At 37.6% G+C, this 10474-nt stretch overlaps 1 long non-coding RNA gene across 1 annotated transcript; it reads left to right on the forward strand.

The window, feature by feature from the left end:
- The first annotated feature begins 3765 nt into the window (after positions 1 to 3765).
- LOC146458625 (uncharacterized) lies at positions 3766 to 5363 on the forward strand. Its single transcript, XR_014858159.1, has 3 exons — positions 3766 to 3867; positions 3973 to 4081; positions 5187 to 5363. It is a non-coding gene; the product is annotated as an uncharacterized LOC146458625 (long non-coding RNA).
- The last annotated feature ends 5111 nt before the right edge of the window (positions 5364 to 10474 follow it).

Genomic DNA, 10474 nt, shown 5'->3' on the forward strand with positions numbered 1-10474 from the left:
CTCGTTGAAGGACTATTTTAAGCAACTGATGAAAATTTGCAAGGAAAACAAAGTCAAAGAATTTTATTTCAGGCTTTTACATAGAATAGTTGTTTCAAAGAAAGAATTGTGTTACTTTGGAGTGGATAAAGATCCCAACTGTAACTATAGTCCCGCACTCACCTGTCAAAAATCTCGGAGTGTGGTTGGATTCGAATCTGTCTATGGTAGAGCACATTACTAAGGCTAGTTCCGCAGCGTTTTTTCATTATATAACATTCGTAGAATTAGAAAATATCTTTCCAAGGAAAACACGGAAACCCTGATTCATGCTTTTGTATCTAGCAGAATTGACTATTGTAACAGTCTACTGTATGGTGTGCCTAACTGCCACCTATATAAGTTGCAGCGGGTGCAAAATGCAGCCGCGCGCCTTATTTTTGAAGAAAGCAAATACTGCCATGTAACGCCGCTTCTGAAATCATTGCACTGGCTGCCTGTCAAATACAGAATCATCTTTAAAGTGCTTTTAATTACTTTTAAAGCTATGCACGGTCTGGCGCCCGTCTATATTAGCGAATTAATCTCAATCAAAGATGTATCATTAAGTAGATATTGCCTGCGTTCAACGAAGTCTTTGACGTTAAACTGTCCTGTTTTGAAGTCTCGCAAGACTCTCGGAGACCGGTCCTTTTTCGTGGCCGCCCCCAAATTATGGAACAAGCTGCCTACTGAGATCAGGGACCTTAATTCAATGAACAACTTCAAATCGGCAATCAAGACTTATCTTTTTAGACAAGCCTTTTTAAAGCATTTATATATTTAAATTTGAATATAGATTTGTACTTTTATACATATATATTTTTATTTTTGTTTCATGATCATATTGTAATGCGCAATTGAAAATTAATATGGATACTTGCGCAATATAAATTAATAAAATTATTATTATTATTATTATTATTATTATTATTATTATTATTATTGTTATTATTATTGTGTCAAGTAGACACTATTAAACACACCTTCATTGAATGCCACCATACGGTTACCAAAGCTTTTTTCCAAAATGTTCTGGCAATTTTCAATGAAGAGCACTCTACTACCTTCACGTTATGTGATATAGAAATGATCTTTTGGTAAAACTCTTCCAACAGGACCTCTGCCCAGTAAGCTTACTCGAAAATTGAATTATTGTATCCTATATGCCAAGTACTATCTGTATAATAAAAAATGTAACAAAAAGGAGTTAGATCTCCGTGAATTTGTATGTAAACTTAACTATAAATACTGCATCGAGAAATTGGTCCAACTCTATATATTAATTCTGTTTAATGGGGTTAATAATGCATTGTCATGTATGATAGTATGTAGTACTAAGTGTTTTTTCTTTTGTCCAAACTGTAATTTAAGTGCAGTACTTGTTATACACTTGTGCTAAGATGCAAATAAAAAAAATTTAAGAAAAATTTTGTCGGGATGTCCATACACCCCCTCAGAATTTCCAATGACCTCCCATGGGGTGGGCGTGGATATTTTCGGAAACTTAAATACACAAAGAAGTTTAGACAAGGCAAAATAATGGTCTTCTTCTTCTTCTTCTTATTATTATTATTATTTTTTTGTTTGGCAGTTTAACATATTTTGTAACAAAATAATCAAAATTGAAATGGTCACAACAAAATACTCTCTTTCAGGTGGGCGCTGCGAGGTGGCTGTGGATGAGTGCCAATCTAATCCTTGCTTAAAATGAACCTATTGCTTCTTAAATGTTTGGCTGTCAAATTGAATCTGGACCCAACTCAAATCAGCGGACATAGCTTGAGCTAAAGAGTCCAAACATGTTTTGCATGCAGATCTCAATATTTTAGTTTACAAAAGATACATGTTGAGAAAGGTTATGAAACAATCTGCAGTACGAGAAAAATAATACTTTGAAGTATTTTGCTTTTAAGCAAATTCTCGTGTGTCGCACCTCATTAAAGCATGAATTATGCTGTCAAAACTCACTTTGCCCATTTCAGATATGTTGAATGCACTCGCCTCTCCGTCACGTGCTATCTATGCCCATTCCTGTGTTAAGGCTGGTTTCCATATGATCGCGGATCGCAAAAATCGCAATAAGGTCTGCGATCGTCTGCGATCCTGCGATCGTGATCGCAGACGATCGCAGAAGATAGAACCATGTTCTATCTCCTGCGATCGTCTGCGATCAATTGCGATTGTTTGCGATCTGCGATCATATGGAAACCAGCCTTTAGATAGAACATGGTTCTATCTTCTGCGATCACGATCGCAGGATCGCAGAAGTAGTTTCCATATGATCGCAGACGATCGCAGACGTTATTGCGATCTGCGATCAGCGATCATATGGAAACCAGCCTTTACGAAATGACTGTTGTGCTTCACAACAATATAATACGCGTTTTCTTTTCTTTACTTGTTAACAACTACAATAAAACTTACGAATCAGTAAAATTTAGTCGTTAGAACAACTTGGCGGTAGAATGTGCATGTACTACTCAATGTTCTTCCACTTGTATAAAACTAATGCCTTTCATTTTCGCGTAGGTTTTACATTACATTAGTTATTTTAATGCATCACTTTACAGGTGCGTGGAACCTTTTAAAAAACCATCCGCAGAGAGAAACTTGATTAAATAAGTGCATTACTCACTAACTTGCTGAACCAAAAGTGTAGGTTAAAGGCGGTAAAGATGAAAGAAACAAAAGAGTTCGTTTTTGTTCCTCGGTACACGAATTAATGACCAAAAACTGTTAGATTCTTATTACTTTTTACTTTGCACATGACTCAAACCACATTTACAAATAGTTTCCACTGGAATTTGTCAGCCAAACAGTTTTTCTGATTTGCCTGAAACAAACACACAAACAAACAAAAAAAACAAAAACAAAAACAAATGAAAACACAACAACAAAACCAAAAATATCCTAGGATCTCCGCTTCATGCGCCGGATCAGAACTAACAATAGATCCGCAACACACATGGCCTCACACAGATTGAACCGGTTTGGTGTTGTATCCAATAACGGTAAAAAATGAAAATGAATGAGGTTTTCAGCGCATTTGACCAGTTGTAATGTTTTGATCTGAACTGTTACAAAGTACAATTTACAAAGTGCTATTGATAACTGTAACAAAGTGCAGGGCTCATCAAGGTTTCAAGTTTTCCTCGATATATTTTACGTCTCGTCTCATTAAATTCGCATCTGTCGTCAGGGCAGCTCTTCAAATGGAAGAAGTTTTGCCTGTATTTTCGTCTGATGTACCCATGCACTCTACTCCAAATCGGCTCCAATCAATATACCTACTGCAGACGTTTGATCGCACATTGAGATCAAAATCTTTGGTGTGATATCTTTCACAAGCACTTAAAGATTCTGGTTCCCTTTTTAACGACGTAAAAAGGCTTTTTGCTCAACAGTATCTGTTACTAAGACCTGTTTGTTTGTCGCTTTTTTTGTTTCGGTTTTGTCCTCCTTTTTTTTGCCAGATTATAATTTCAGTAGCGTTTGCTCGTCGTAATTTCACATAAATCTGAAGTCAATCATCTCATGAAAACGTGGGCGTGAGTAAACTAGTCGCTCCTTTTTTTTTTGTTTTTATCAAATAACGTTGGAAATTTGGGCGAGTCTAAGTTGCAGTAGCCAGGCCAGATCCCATTTCACCATTAACCCTTTAAGCGCTTCCACTAAAAGTTATTAATGGACGGGCCTAATTAATAAAGAATCGGTGAAGGTAAGATGTCATAATTGTGGCGCCAAAGTGGGTAATTCCTGAGTGTGGAGCCTGATATATAAAAGAGTACTAATCGCTTGGCTTGTCCATCGAGATTTCAGTTTTAGTCCCAAGAAGAAAAGGAGAAGGTAAAACGTCTTAATTGTGAGCTAAATACAATCTTTGAATCAGCAACAGACGTTTGGCGAGATACGGAGCTACTCACGGTTTTGTTTGTTTTTATTCCCTTTTAGAATGAAGATCCAAACTATTGCTGTCCTTACCGTTGTTCTTTTGATCGCAACTTTTGTTCGCGAGAGTGACTGCTGGCATGGATCACTGAATGGCAAATTGGAAGAAAAGGTTTGACAAATATTCATCGTATAATATTGTAATTTCATTTATATAATTTAGTAACATCTAAACCTGGAGAAGGCTGGTTTGGCCAGCCGAAATATTGTTTTAAAATATATTACCTTTTGTCAGCTTTGCAGTAGTCTTTGGACTTCTCATCGTCTATCGTTCTGTAACCAGAAAATGCCGCTTCGTCGTAGGGAGGGGGGGGGGGGGTGGGTACAGTACTTGGGGTAAGTGGGGTCCCACGTTTACGAACACTCGGCCACTTTCTTCTCTTCGTGAAGCGAATATCTCTGCGTCTCGACTATATGGGCCTCGGTTTTGGTCTACAAAATAAGGGGTGGGTCCCCGGGCACCACCCATAGACAGAGAGATTAGGAAACTTAAGCAAAGACGACGGCAACGGCAACGTGAACTCCACAAACCAATCGGGTTAAAATGAGCACAAACAATCGCTCTAGACGTGTGTTATAAGTTTTTTACGTTTCTTTGCCGTCATCAGCGAAACAACAACGTGAAATGACCAAATTCAAGGTTTTGCGGAGAACGTGAGCACACGACGGTGAATTTTTCGTTCTCCTTCCTTACTTGAACGCCGTTCCTATCAATTTGGTTCCCGTATCCTTCGGCCACATTGTACAGGTTGAACAAATTGGAATAATCGCGACGTAGTGCTAGTAAAGCGAACTTCCATCTTTAAGCGACGTTTTCGTTGCCGTCGCCGTCGTCGTTGCTTAAGTTCCATATTTAGAATTATGTTCATGGTAAACGGCAAACGCCGGGTAGAATAAATGACCACGTGGTCATGTTTTTTCTTCATTTGCTGCTCGCTGTTTTTAGTTTCTCAATAAAATTGCATTGTTTTGCGTTAACATGAAAGCCCAGAATTATTTTTCACCATTCTCACCAGTGTACTATTTTTTTCAAGAACGCGATTCTAAATCTCTTTATTGACTGTAGAGAGATCTATTCCAAACTCCAAAATTTCAAATAGACGATGCCAACCAAAAAACTAGAAGTAAAATTTGCCACAATAGGAACCTAAAAACAATAGTCCACTTTTGCTAAAGTAACTAAAGCTTGTCTGTACGTTTATTTCGTTCACAAACAGTTCAAGAGAGCACCTGGCAGACTCTGCCACGTGGCGAGAAGTCTTGGATGCGGGGGAATGGAGCAGAGTGTTTATGACGATCTTACCGAAGATAAAGATCAATGATGGTGAAATGTTGACGACAAGACGATATTTAATTGTTAAAGAAATTTCAAATAAACGATTAAGAACGTATAATTGTCTCGTGAGTTTCTAAGTATTGTACACTTAACTAATGATATTTTTGATATCTTTTGTTAAAACTGATGAGCTTCAATCAGCTGCCAAATAATTCTAGAATGACGAGACGAAAGAAATCAACTCATATTCTTGAAAGGAGCAACTCGTGATCTGTTCTAGCGCATTTTGGAAACAAAAATGCGAGAACATGAAAAACATTTAAAACCTAACATTCTTCATGTTTCAATCCATACCGGCCTACTCTGTCTCTGGGTAAAGGAACTAATCGACAGTTTTACTGCACTGGGGTGATAATTTATAACAAAACTAGACAATTATTTCGTTGTTTCTGCTGACAGACAAACATTTTTGGGTTTTGAAGTGACAGCTAATTTGCGTGATACTTCCCCTTTGACTCTACGCAGAAACTTAATTCTGTTAATTCCGATCGAAACCGCGGCCAAACGTCCAAAACAAGACAAGTCCGTCAAATATAATTTTATTTTTATTTGAGAGCTCAAAGCTGATAGAAAAAGAAGAGCCTTTATTTACAATTTTTAAAATAAGCTATTACATCAAAAGGCAGGAGATCAAGCAAGCTCTGTTGAACTTTTTAGAAGATCCTTGCTTAAGTTTATTTTGAATAGATATGCAAATTAATAACAGAAAACCCTGAAACGTTTTTTAGTAAGTCAAAATAATTTAGTAAACTCACAAAAATATTATCCGATTTGAGCTCTCAAATATCTGGATTTTTCTTCTTTTTTTTCGTTTGACCGCGGTAAAATTCCGAAACTGTTTTTTGGTCCTTTGGTAACTCGAGGGGAAAAGAAAATATAACTTCACAATATATACTCTTTTGCTTGGCAAAACCACAGAGTAATGAAAGTGTAGAAAAGATGACAACGAAAGGCTTCCTTTTTGGTTTGATACTCAGTTCACGAGATTAATAATGGTTATAAAAATATCTTTCAAACCTTTGTACTCCTTACTTTATACGATTTATAGACGTTTTTAATTGCCGGCCAATTTCAGTGCCTTTCCTGAAAAAAAGTGCATTATTGTCAATGCACCACAGGCGATCAGAAATCACAACAAAACAGCCCAAAACATACCCCTTAACCTCTAATATCATTCTTCTATCTTGTCCGCACACTTTTCTTATCAAATTACGGGGGAGAAATTATTAAAAAATCAAGAAAATTCACCTAGGGTGGCCTCAGGGGTTGAAAATTTTACAAGCAAAAATTTGATGCTGATCACTGTTACAGTAAAAACCCGCGTATAAGAACCTAGAATTTTCGAGGTCAGGCTGAGGGTAGTTTTTCACATTTCTGGCTTATTAGGTTCTTAATAGGTTCTTATTTTTCAGAGGTTGTCGTAGTTGTACTACCAATACAAAATGGTTTAACACCTGTATTTTCAACAACAAAAATGCTTGCCTTGTTGCACTGTAGCTTTATGGAAAACACATTTCTAGTGAAAATCCAAACCAATGTAAATCAAAGAAAACATATACACAATAACTTTTTGTCAGAAGCTTCTCACACAATTAAAATTCAGAATTTTGACCATCAAAATTGGAGTGATTGTTTTTGTACAAGAACCTATTATTCTTTGCCAGGCTGAACAGGTTCTTATACTTTTGGGTATTTAAATGCCAAATTTCAGCCTGTAGGTTCTTATATCAGTAGGTTCTTATATTCGGGTTTTTACTGTAGGGCTTTTTAACAGCGATCAGTATCGAATTTTATGAATTTTTTAATATGAGGTCCGTGTTAACCGTTTAATATTACAAAATTGTTTTCCTGGATATTGTTGTATATTATTCACAATCCGGATAACTGATACCCTACCAGCAGAGGAGAGGTTTCTTTCTGGCAAAAGTCTTGATTGCGGAGCCTGGAGCCCCATCATTTCGCTGCTTGGCGTCCTAATATAATTCTCACCACATTTTGATAAAAAAGGAAAAACCTTTCAGAAGCGTACTCGGGAAAGCACTATCCATAGGTCTAAGGTAAATTTCGCGGCCAATCGTGTTTGGCCCGTCACACACTTACAGGCGGGTTCTTTTTGAGATGTTTGTCACATGGTGGTGTGGAAGAAATCTGCATGAGAAGTCAAACATTATGAAGAGTGGTGTTACCGCGTGCTGAGCTTGAAGGTCTACTGACAGGATCAAATATTAACCGTATTCATTGATAAATGTTACACACGGTAGAGTACATGGACATGAGTGGAGAAAAACAGCAAACTTGGTTTATTGAAAGAAAATTGCTGTAATTTTCTTTTAATTCTAGAACTTGATTTTATATTAAAGGAGAATAGCTATGGAATGGTGGAGCCTGGAGCCCTTGATTAGATTCTTGGGATCCCTGGAGCCCCTACCCCTTTTAAGCATGTACGCAGTCGTTCGTGTCTCTAGTATTTCGCGTAATCGGCTTGTTTACTACCCTGAGAGACGCGAACGACTTCGTGCATGCTAAAAGACTAGCCAAAAATAAACCTCTTGTTGATCTTTGCGCCTCGTCCTATGTATCGATCCCAAGCCCTTTTGTCCTCGCCATTTGGTGTCCAGTTAAATTCGCTCGCAGAGTTTTTTGCGGAACCCTATTCCCGACTATAAAACTTGTTAACAAGTTTAATACTTCGCCGCGATATCACCGCTTTTGGCTAAGTGTTCCGCGTAACTGTTCTGATGAAAGCGGCTTGACTTCTACTGCATCCACTCACTGCAAACCGGTGTCCGTTAGTTTTCTTTATTCTGTGCGGTGGCGTTTATCATTTCTGTCACCTTATTTAACATGTATACATCTCCACTTAACAACAACAACAAGCTTTTATTTAGACTCTGTGTATAAAAAAAGAAGATTAGAGGAGATGTGGCCGTGTTAGCAAAAAAAAATACTGAAATTCATAGACCCGCATTTGACCTGTGGGTGAAAGAATGCCGTATACGTAATTATTTCATGAATCACACATTTTCTTTTGTTATTCAACATCCTTTATTTAACTTACATACTTCATGAATATTAAACTAACTGAAACGAGGGATTTATACAGATAAATCCCTCATTTACTGTATAAATCCCTCATTTACATTAGCAGCACTGCGAGAAACGCACACATCAGGTTGCTTCTATTGTTCTCCGTTTCTCACCTAAGTGTGACGGTACTAATTAGCCGGCGTTTGTCCCCTTGAGCAAAGGAATAATTTCATGAAATAAGTCAGATAAATACCTCGAACGTCGGTATTAGTAAGAGATAAATACCGACGTTCGAGGTATTTATCTGACTTATTTCATGAAATTATTCCTTTGTTCAAGGGGACAAACGCCGGCTAATTAGTACCGTCACACTTAGGTGAGAAACGGAGAACAATAGAAGCAACCTGATGTGTGCGTTTCTCGCAGTACTGCTAATGTAAATGAGGGATTTATACAGTAAATGAGGGATTTATCTGTATAAATCCCTCGTTTCAGTTAGTTTAATATTCATGAAGTATGTAAGTTAAATAAAGGATGTTGAATAACAAAAGAAAATGTGATTCATGAAATAAATCCATATACATGGATTAATACCTCCGTTCTCGGTATTTATCTCTTACATAAGAATGATGATTATTCTCGAAAGTGACGCAGGCATACTCGGAAAAAAGAAATCCGAGTGCTCCTATCAGGAGTCGAACCTAAGACCTTCTGATTACTAGTTTGAATGTTCTACCCGACTGAGCTACAGTGTAGCTCAGTGGTAGAGCATCCGAACTAGTGCGATACCGGTGCAGTGCTCGATAGTTCAGTTGGTAGAGCACTGCACCGGCACCGTAGAGGTCATGGGTTGGAATCCCGTTCAAGTCTGAAATTTTTCAGGCTTTCTTTTCGCAGCTGTTTAAGCTGTGTACATAACACTGCGATGGTCATTCACTTATTCGTTGATAAAGACTTTGTTGAAAAAAATAAATTAAATTTAAGTATAAGATTAAAGAAGGAAAAATGCTCATTTTGATGAAAAGCTATTTAGGCGAAAATGTAGGTTGATCGCCAGGAAACAATGAACTTGCCGCATGCATTTATCATGTTGCTCAAGTGTTAAAGCCAAAATATGGTAAAACCTCTTCGTTGAATCTCGGCAGAATAAAACAGTTTTGAGGAGCTAACATCTCTCTTTTATTGTCTTCGAGAGGAGTAATAGGTGGCCATATATTTAGCCATTAAGTACGCCAAGGGTTTTAAAGAATTGTATCCACAGACTCTATCATGGCTCGCCTTTAGGGCGGATTTCAATCGAGTATCGTAACACAAAACCAAAGTAATTATTCTGACCAATCACAACAGATGTAAACATCGCGAAAACTGACCAATCAGAATGCAAAGGTAATATTTTACATGTAACCTGCGCCAAGCGTGGGAAAACGCGTGCAAGGAAGTCGCAATTGGTTTTGCATCTTGTTAGTTGGAAAAGTGTCGTGAACTTTGCTAATCAATCACAAAGCGTTGTAAATTACTGTCGACAATTAACATAAAACCACTCTATGATTACAAGATTATTTGAAGCAAACCGTGTAAACATCACTTGATCATCATCATCATCAACTCTCGTCTTGCAGACACCTCGCTATTACGGATAATAAATTCCTGCTATGCGGACTCTCGCTATAAAGGACACTAACTCGCGGTCCCGAGGGTGTCCGCAATAAAGGAAGTTGACTATAATAATACTCAGAAACAAACGGTTAAGAATGTATAATCGTTTTGTGGATTTCTCAATAAATACAAGAAACTTAACTGTTTAAGGGCGTTGTTCTTCGCGGCGGCTTCATCCTATTTTGTACCCGCTTTGCAATCTAAGCATTTTCATAAGACAGCAAAACTACAACAGCAGCCGTTTACCTTAAATCTAAACGCCATTTACACTGCAGAAAAAAATGGCTAGGCAAGGCTAAATATTGGTAAGGCTTATTTTCAAACTCAGCAAGGCAAGGATGAATTGGACCATGTAAACTGTTACTCTTGAATAGCGCAGGGACCACTTGTACCAGATCAGGATCAGCAATGTTGAATAAAACGTAAAATCAAATGCAAGACAACTTTTTGTAGCCCCTGAAGAAGGTTAGTATTGTCTAACCGAAA

Source organism: Pavona decussata, unplaced genomic scaffold, assembly GCF_977016875.1.
Source record: "Pavona decussata unplaced genomic scaffold, jaPavDecu1.1 SCAFFOLD_232, whole genome shotgun sequence".
In the NCBI taxonomy this organism is placed as follows: Eukaryota; Metazoa; Cnidaria; class Anthozoa; order Scleractinia; family Agariciidae; genus Pavona; species Pavona decussata.